Source organism: Eurosta solidaginis, chromosome 4 (assembly GCF_040869045.1).
Source record: "Eurosta solidaginis isolate ZX-2024a chromosome 4, ASM4086904v1, whole genome shotgun sequence".
NCBI classification, from domain to species: domain Eukaryota; kingdom Metazoa; phylum Arthropoda; class Insecta; order Diptera; family Tephritidae; genus Eurosta; species Eurosta solidaginis.
The window spans coordinates 248871293-248880628 of record NC_090322.1 but is presented as its reverse complement, the minus strand read 5'-3'; the positions used below and the strand labels follow the sequence as shown (position 1 = coordinate 248880628).

The following is a 9336-nucleotide window of genomic DNA, read 5'->3' as shown; positions in this document are numbered from 1 at the left end:
ATACAGGGTTGGCATATGAAACAACTCAAGATGTTGCTTAAGTATTGTAGAACACGTCCTTTATTAGAATAAGCTGGTTTGGGACCGATAAAGCCTCTACCAATGAAACAATTTAACATAACAAGTAAGGAAGGCTAAGTTCGGGTGTAACCGAACATTACATACTCAGCTGCCAAATTACAGCTTGCAAAACTTTTAAATTAGCTTCTTTTAAAAGTGGGCGGTGCCACGCCCATTGTCCAAAATTTTACTAATTTTCTATTCTGCGTCATAAGGTCAACCCATCTACCAAGTTTCATCGCTCTATCCGTCTTTGGTAATGAATTAGCGCACTTTTTCGGTTTTTCGAAATTTTCGATATCGAAAAAGTGGGCGTGGTTATAGTTCGATTTCATTCATTTTAAATAGCGATCTGAGATGAGTGCTCGGAAACTTACATACCAAATTTCATTAAAATTTACTCAAGTTATCGTGTTTACGACAGACGGACGGACATGGCTAAATGCATTTTTTTTTTCGCCCAGATCATTTTGATATATAAAAAGTCTATATCTATCTCGATTAGTTTATGCCGTTACGGGGTACCGTTATGCGAACAAAATTAATATACTCTGTGAGCTCTGCTCAGCTGAGTATAAAAATTGTATGAGATCTTCATTTCCTCATGACGATCACGGTAAACGTTTTAAGATGTGCAATTTGAAGGATTGTACCTGGAATGACACATGATGTCTTCGTGTAGGCAAAAGCTGACAACACCGTCATATATAGCTCGACAGACATCTCCATCGTAAGTGCTGGGCTGTAAACTGCGCCAACTGGCGATCGATGGTGACATTGGCATAGGACCACCTACCCATACTACTCTCGCTTGAGCGTTCAAGCGAATTCATCACTTTTGAGAACACACACTTTTATCAACTTCAAAAAAGATATCCGTCAAGGAGAACGTGCTTTTCGCAAAGGCGATTGAGTTCGCGTCAGCGCGTTTTAATCTCGCTGAAATAATTTTGGCAATCAGCAACATGCGCATCAGTGCTATCGGATGGGACGAAATGGGCGCGCGATTTCTCTTTGGCCGAAAAATCCAGACGGCAGGCTAACAAGCGCGATTATAAGCATAAACATAGCGCGTATCCTATTACCATCACATCCCACCACAGAGGTTAAAGAAGCCATCGAGCATACCAAACCATCTCAAGCAGTAGGCCCGGACGGGATTGCCATGCCGATGCTTAAAACCCTGGTAATGAGGAATTAAAATAACTGGCGATGGTATTGCTACTAAAGACTCATATCGTCCGATGTCTCTCCTATCGCCAGCAAACCTTGGACTTGCCAATCATCAGCATTGCTTTTCACATAGCACTACCACCGCGCTAAGCCCGACCAATACACAAATTAATTTCGATCTGAGCCAAGAACCCACCATAGAATAGTACTCGTAGCTATAGGCTTAACAAAAGCCTTTGACACGGTCAATAACAGCACGTTACTGCAGGACTTGGAACGGTATACCCTCCCTGCTAGTATCAATGGGTGGACTGCAAATTATATGGGTGGTCATCAGAACATCAAAACCCAGAATAATTAAACAAGGAGTGCAGGAAGGCATCCTTCCTATCAATACTTTTGTTTAATTTTCACTTATCGGGGACTTCGATCCCCAACCAAAAGGAACTACCATTGCGTCCTACGTCGATATCTGCACGAAAAAGGCAACATGACCTGGACAATACATTAATTAGCTATACTATAACATCTCCCTATCCATTTCCCTAGTCTTGCCAGTTGTTTCACCTCGCGAAATTTGGAAAATGGCAAACGTCGGCAATATTGGACGTCCACGTCGATGGCATTACGCTGCCGACTGTCCTACACCCAAAAATACTGGGTGTGACGTTCGATCAGGAACTAAATTTTGGGGAGCATGCAGCCGCAATTGTACCTAAAGTTCAGAGCCGCAACACAATCCTCAAGTTCCTCGCTGGTAGCAACTGATTGAAGAGGCCCCGCCTTCTAGAAATTTAAGAAGTCATATCCGCAAGCACTTAGAATAAATTCGGCACTCAAGAATTCAGCCGTATCCGAAATCCACAAGAAGTCGGAAAACTATTACGGAAACTAATGCCCGGTGCCCACCGTTCCGTGTATGACCTGCTGGTAACGTGCACTAACGCCTCTAACACCCATGTCTGTTTGGATCAAACCTGTTCAAAGTGCAAGTTTCCTTGGACTCCCGGAGCGTAGCGGATCTATATCCGGCCAAGGACCATCAACATCGATAGCATCGTTACAACAAAAACAACGAACGAAAATCGTCGCTCTGTAAATTTCCTGTTCTGATGTACTGGTCGAAATCATGGGCAGTATCGAAAGAAGATAGGGCGGTTTAACTCTCACGCATATGTATATGAAAAAGGTGCAACGAATAAAAGTCTAAAGGTTTCGCTGGAATAACGAAGACATTCCGGCTCAGAAAGTATTTGTACCCAAACCCGTATTTGAAAGCAGAGAAAGGGGAAGACCTCTACTGAGTTGGGAAGGACATGATCCCGCTTGGTGCTCGCAACTAGCGGCAGTTAACGCGAAACCTGTATAGATGGCTTGACTTGTTAAGCAACGGCCAAAATCGGATTGCTGGTTAAGTTCCAATTAATAATGAATTCCCCCCTCATAACACAATCAGTCCAACGTGACCTAACCCAGCTTAACTGGACTTGCTGCCTGAATTGCAACGTACCACGTTTTTCTTTTTTTACAAACTGTCCGTCAAATATTTCTCCGAGCTTCATGATCTTTGGCAATCTGCGGTAACCTGTGCACCCTGTATCTATATGAATGTCTAATAATAAAATTTTTGTAATAGCAAATTACGTGCCATTAAATAGTAACAGTAGCTTTAACAACAACAACACCAGCAACAATAAAATCAATATACAAGAAAAAAAAATGTTGAAACTAATAGAAAAGCCAAGCATCTATTGTGGAAATGAACTCAAGTCAACTAAGCTCAGTCGTTGCGGTTCGACGCGCCACAACAAACTTTCTGCTGATTCAATCAATAATCTCTGTGGTTTTTTTTATATTTTTATACTCAGCTGAGCAGAGCTCACATATATAAAAATGATCTGGGCGAAAAAACAAATTTATTTAGCCATGTCCGTCCGTCCGTCCGTCTGTCCGTAAACACGATAACTTGAGTAAATTTTGAGGTATGTTAATGAAATTTGGTATGTAGGTTTCTGGACACTCATGTCAGATCGCTATTTAAAATGAACGGAATCGAACTATAACCACGCCTACTTTTTCGATATCGAAAATTTCGAAAAATCGAAAAAGTGCGATAATTCATTTCCAAAGACGGATAAAGCGATGAAACCTGGTAGGTGGGTTGACCGTTATGACGGAGAATAGAAAATTAGTAAAATTTTGTACAATGGGCTGGCACCGCCCACTTTAAAAAAAAGGTAATTTAAAATTTTTGCAAGCTGTAAATTGGCAGTCGTTGAAGATATCATGATGAAATTTAGCAAGAACGTTACTATATGTGTTATAAATAAAAATTAGCAAAATCGGATGACGACTTTGAAAAACAATTTTAAAAGTGAAATTTTAACAAAAAATGTAATATCTTTGCAGTATATAAGTTAATTATGTCAACATTCAACTCCAACATTTGTATCCAAAGCTCTCAGCTGAGTATGTAATGTTCGGTTACACCCGAACTTAGCCTTCCTTACTTGTTTTATTTTATTTTATTTTATTTTTTGCGGTTATTTTCTGATCGAATTGAATTTTTTGTTACAATTGCATGAATGAATGAATAAATGGCGTTGTAAATGACTACCGAATCGGAGTTGAACGAAATTACAATAATATTTTACATACATAAATAAAATAAAAAACAAGTAAGGAAGGTTAAGTTCGGGTGTAACCGAACATTACATACTCAGTTGAGAGCTATGATGACAACATAAGGGAAAATAACCATGTAGGAAAATGAACCGAGGGAAACCCTGGAATGTGTTTGTATGACATGTGTATCAAATGAAAGGCATTAAAGAGTATTTTATGAGGGAGTGGGCCATAGTTCTATAGGTGGACGCCATTTAGGGATATAGCCATAAAGGTGGATCAGGGTTGACTCTAGAATGCGTTTGTACGATATGGGTATCAAATGAAAGGTATTAATGAGTATTTTAAAAGGGAGTTGACCTAAGTTCTATAGATGGACGCCTTTTCGAGATATCGCCGTAAAGATGGACCAGGGGTAACTCTAGAATGCGTTTGTACGATATGGGTATCAAATGAAAGGTGTTAATGAGCATTTTAAAAGGGAGTAATACTTAGTTCCATAGGTGGACGTCGTTTCGAGATATCGCCATAAAGGTGGACCAGGGGTGACGCTAGAATTTGTTTGTGCAATATGGGTATCAAACGAAAGGAGTTAATGAGTATTTTAAGAGGGAGTGGGCCTAAGTTCTATAGATGGACGCCGCCTTTTCGAGATATCGCCGTAAAGATGGACCAGGGGTAACTCTAGAATGCGTTTGTACGATATGGGTATCAAATGAAAGGTGTTAATGAGCATTTTAAAAGGGAGTAATCCTTAGTTCCATAGGTGGACGCCGTTTCGAGATATCGCCATAAAGGTGGACCAGGGGTGACTCTAGAATTCGTTTGTGCAATATGGGTATCAAACGAAAGGAGTTAATGAGTATTTTAAGAGGGAGTGGGCCTTTCTGGACCAGGGGTGACTCTAGACTTTGTTTGTACGATATAGGTATCAAATGAAAGGTGTTAATGAGTATTTTAAAAGGGAGTAATCCCTAGTTCCATAGGTGGACGCCGTTTCGAGATATCGCCATAAAGGTGGACCAGGGGTGACGCTAGAATTTGTTTGTGCAATATGGGTATCAAATGAAAGGTATTAATGAGTATTTTAAAAGGGAGTGGACCTAAGTTCTATAGATGGACGCCTTTTCGAGATATCGCCGTAAAGATGGACCAGGGGTAACTCTAGAATGCGTTTGTACGATATGGGTATCAAACGAAAGGAGTTAATGAGTATGTCTTAAAAGGTGGACCGCAAATTATCTGGGTGGTCGGCAGGCATCGGTGCTATTTAGAAACGAAACATCAAAGCCAAGGAGAATTAAACAAGGGGTGCCACAGGGTGGTGTCCTATCCCCACTTTTGTTTAATTTCTACATATCTAAGCTACCTTCACCACCGGAAGGAGTCACAATCGTTTCCTACGCCGATGACTGCACAGTAATGGCCACAGGCCCAGGCCCACAGATCGATGAGCTATGCAATAAAATAAACGGCTACCTCCCTGATCTCTCCAGTTTTTTCGCCTCGCGAAACCTGGCATTATCACCGACTAAATCTTCCGCGACCTTATTTACAACATGGACGTCCCAAATGTCGACCATTTTGAACATCCAACAGAGCCATCGACTCTACGCTACCGACTGTCCTACACCCCAAAATCTTGGGTGTGACGTTTGATCAGGATCTACATTTTGGTGAGCACGCAGCCGCAATTGTTCCGAGAATTCAGAGCCGTAACAAAATCCTCAAATCCCTTGCTGGCAGTACCTGGGGAAAAGATAAAGAAACGCTCATGACTACATACAAAGCAATTAGCCAGCCGATTACGTGCTACGCGTCACCCATATGGTCGCCAAGCCTAAAAATTACCCACTGGAAGAAGCTACAGGCCTGCCAAAATACTGCTCTCAGAATTGCCACGGGCTGTCTTCTTATGTCCCCAGAACACCATCTACATAATGAGGCGAGAATACTCCCCATCAGGGAAAGAAACGAGATGCTGACCAAACAGTTTCTGTTGAATACCCAGAAACCTGGGCATCCCAACAGACATCTGATTGACGAGCCAGCACCGCCTAGGGGCTTAAGGAGTCATCTCCGTAAGCATTTTGAGGAAATACGGCATCTGAGAACACAGCCGTATGAAGCGAAAAAACACAAGCAGGTGCTTGGTGAACTCCACAAACAGGCGTCGGACCTTTATGCCGGGAATTGCCCGGTGAACCCAGTACTCAAAGTAAAGTATCCAAAACTTGCGGAAGAGGAACGCATACTCCCCAGGGAAACGCGTGTCACTCTGGCTCAACTTCGTTCTGGATACTGTAACAGGTTAAACTCTTACCTATCCAGAATCAACCCCGACATACAAAATGTATGCCCCGCTTGCAATGTGTCCCCACATGACACCAACCATCTCTTTAATTGTAATGTGGAACCAACGCCTCTAACACCCCTTTCCCTATGGTCCACCCCTGTTGAAACAGCAAGTTTCCTTGGACTCCCGTTAGAGGATATTGATGACAGTTTGTGACCGGTCGCGTCTGTTAGGTGGGGCGAAGCACTGCTACAACAACAACAACAACAACAACATGAGTATTTTAAGAGGGAGTGGGCCTTAGTTCTATAGGTGGACGCCGTTTCGAGATATCGCCATAAAGGTGGGCCAGGGGTGACGCTAGAATTTGTTTGTGCAATATGGGTATCAAATGAAAGGTATTAATGAGTATTTTAAAAGGGAGTGGACCTAAGTTCTATAGATGGACGCCTTTTCGAGATATCGCCGTAAAGATGGACCAGGGGTAACTCTAGAATGCGTTTGTACGATATGGGTATCAAACGAAAGGAGTTAATGAGTATGTTAAGAGGGAGTGGGCCTAAGTTCTATAGATGGACGCCGCCTTTTCGAGATATCGCCGTAAAGATGGACCAGGGGTAACTCTAGAATGCGTTTGTACGATATGGGTATCAAATGAAAGGTGTTAATGAGCATTTTAAAAGGGAGTAATCCTTAGTTCCATAGGTGGACGCCGTTTCGAGATATCGCCATAAAGGTGGACCAGGGGTGACGCTAGAATTTGTTTGTGCAGTATGGGTATCAAATGAAAGGTATTAATGAGTATTTTAAAAGGGAGTGGACCTAAGTTCTATAGATGGACGCCTTTTCGAGATATCGCCGTAAAGATGGACCCCGGGTAACTCTAGAATGCGTTTGTACGATATGGGTATCAAACGAAAGGAGTTAATGAGTATTTTAAGAGGGAGTGGGCCTTAGTTCTATAGGTGGACGCCGTTTCGAGATATCGCCATAAAGGTGGGCCAGGGGTAACTCTAGAATTCGTTTGTGCAATATGGGTATCAAACGAAAGGAGTTAATGAGTATTTTAAGAGGGAGTGGGCCTTTCTGGACCAGGGGTGACTCTAGACTTTGGTTGTACGATATGGGTATCAAATGAAAGGTGTTAATGAGTATTTTTAAAAGGGAGTGGGCCTTCGTTCTATAGGTGTTCGCCTTTTCGAAATATCGCCATAAAGGTGGACCAGGGGTGACTCTAGAGTGAGTTTGTACGATATGGGTATCAAATTAAAGGTATTAATGAGAGTTTTAAAAGAGAGTGGTGGTAGTTGTATATGTGAAGGCGTTTTCCAGATATCGACCAAAATGTTGACCAGGGTGACCCAGAACATCATCTGTTGTATACCGCTAATTTATTTATATATGTAATACCTGCCAAGATTTTAAGGGTTTTTTATTTCGCCCTGCAGAACTTTTTCATTTTCTTCTACTTAATATGGTAGGTGTCACAACCATTTCATAAAGTTTTTTCTAAAGTTATATTTCGCGTCAATAAAACAATCCAATTACCTTACCATATTTCATCCCTTTTTTCGTATTTGGTATAGAATTATGGCATTTTTTTCATTTTTCGTAATTATCGAAAAAGTGGGCGTGGTCATAGTCGGATTTCGTTCCTTTTTCATACCAAGATAAAGTGAGTTCAGATAAGTACGTGAACTGAGTTTAGTAAAGATATATCGATTTTTGCTCAAGTTATCGTGTTAACGGCCATGCGGAAGGGCAGACGGACGACTGTGTATAAAAACTGGGCGTGACATCAACCGATTTCGCCCATTTTCACAGAAAACAGTTAACGCCATAAAATATATGCCCCTACCAAATTTCAAAAGGATTGGTTAATTTTTGTTTGACTTATGGCGTTAAATGTATCCTAGACAAATTAAATGAAAAAAGGCGGAGCCACGCCCATTTTTAAATTTTCTTTTGTTTTTGTATTTTGTTGCACCATATCATTACTGGAGTTGAATCTTGACATAATTTACATATATACTGTAAAGATATTAAATTTTTTGTTAAAATTTTACTTTAAAAAAATTTTTTTTTAAAAGTGGGCGTGGTCCTTCTCCGATTTTGCTAATTTTTATTAAGCGTATATATAGTAATAAGAGTAACGTTCGTGCCAAATTTCATCATGATATCTTCAACGACTGCCAAATTACAGCTTGCAAAATTTTAAATTACCTTCTTTTAAAAGTGGGCGGTGCCACGCCCATTGTCCAAAATTTTACTAATTTTCTATTTTGCGTCATAAGTTCAACTCATCTACCAAATTTCGTCGCTTTATCGGTCTTTTGTAATGAATTATCGCACTTTTTCGGTTTTTCGAAATTTTCGATATCGAAAAAGTGGGCGTGGTTATAGTCCGATATCGTTCATTTTAAATAGCGATCTGAGATGAGTGCTCAGGAACCTACATACCAAATTTCATCAAGATACCTCAAAATTTACTCAAGTTATCGTGTTAACGGACGGACGGACGGACGGACATGGCTCAATCAAATTTTTTTTCGATCGTGATTATTTTGATATATGGAAGTCTATATCTATCTCGATTCCTTTATATATGTACAACCAACCGTTATCCAATCAAACTTAATATACTCTGTGAGCTCTGCTCAACTGAGTATAATAAATGTAAGGCGCGATAACCTCCGAAGAGATCTAAGGCCGAGCTTCTCTTCCAATTTTCGTCGTGCTCCTCTTGATTTTCCCTACAAATTGGCCGGACGGGACCTACATGTTTTATGCCGACTCCGAACGGTATCTGCAAGGCAGATGAGTTTTCACTGAGAGCTTTTTATGGCAGAAATACACCCGGAGCGCTTGCCAAACACTGTCGAGAGCGACCCCGCTTAGAAAAATTTTCTTCTAATTGAAAAACCTTATTTCTAAAATTTTGATGTTGCTTTGCCCGGGGTGTGAACCCAGGGCTACGGTGTGGTAGGCGGAGCACGCTACCATCACACCACGGTGGCCGCCATTTTACATACATACATTTACGGATATACGCATACATACGCAAGTATGTACAGTTGCGCACACACGTGCCGGATGAGCTTGCTCGCCTTTCATTTAAAGATCGCGTACATAGTAAACCTTAACAAGTAGGTCAACTAAAAGCTGGTCTCTCAAAACTACAC

General features: G+C 41.1%; 1 protein-coding gene across 3 annotated transcripts in view; it reads left to right on the top strand.

The window, feature by feature from the left end:
* Positions 1-9336, top strand: part of C3G (C3G guanyl-nucleotide exchange factor) — a 144885-nt gene that overhangs the window by 14762 nt on the left and 120787 nt on the right. The window lies entirely within an intron of this gene.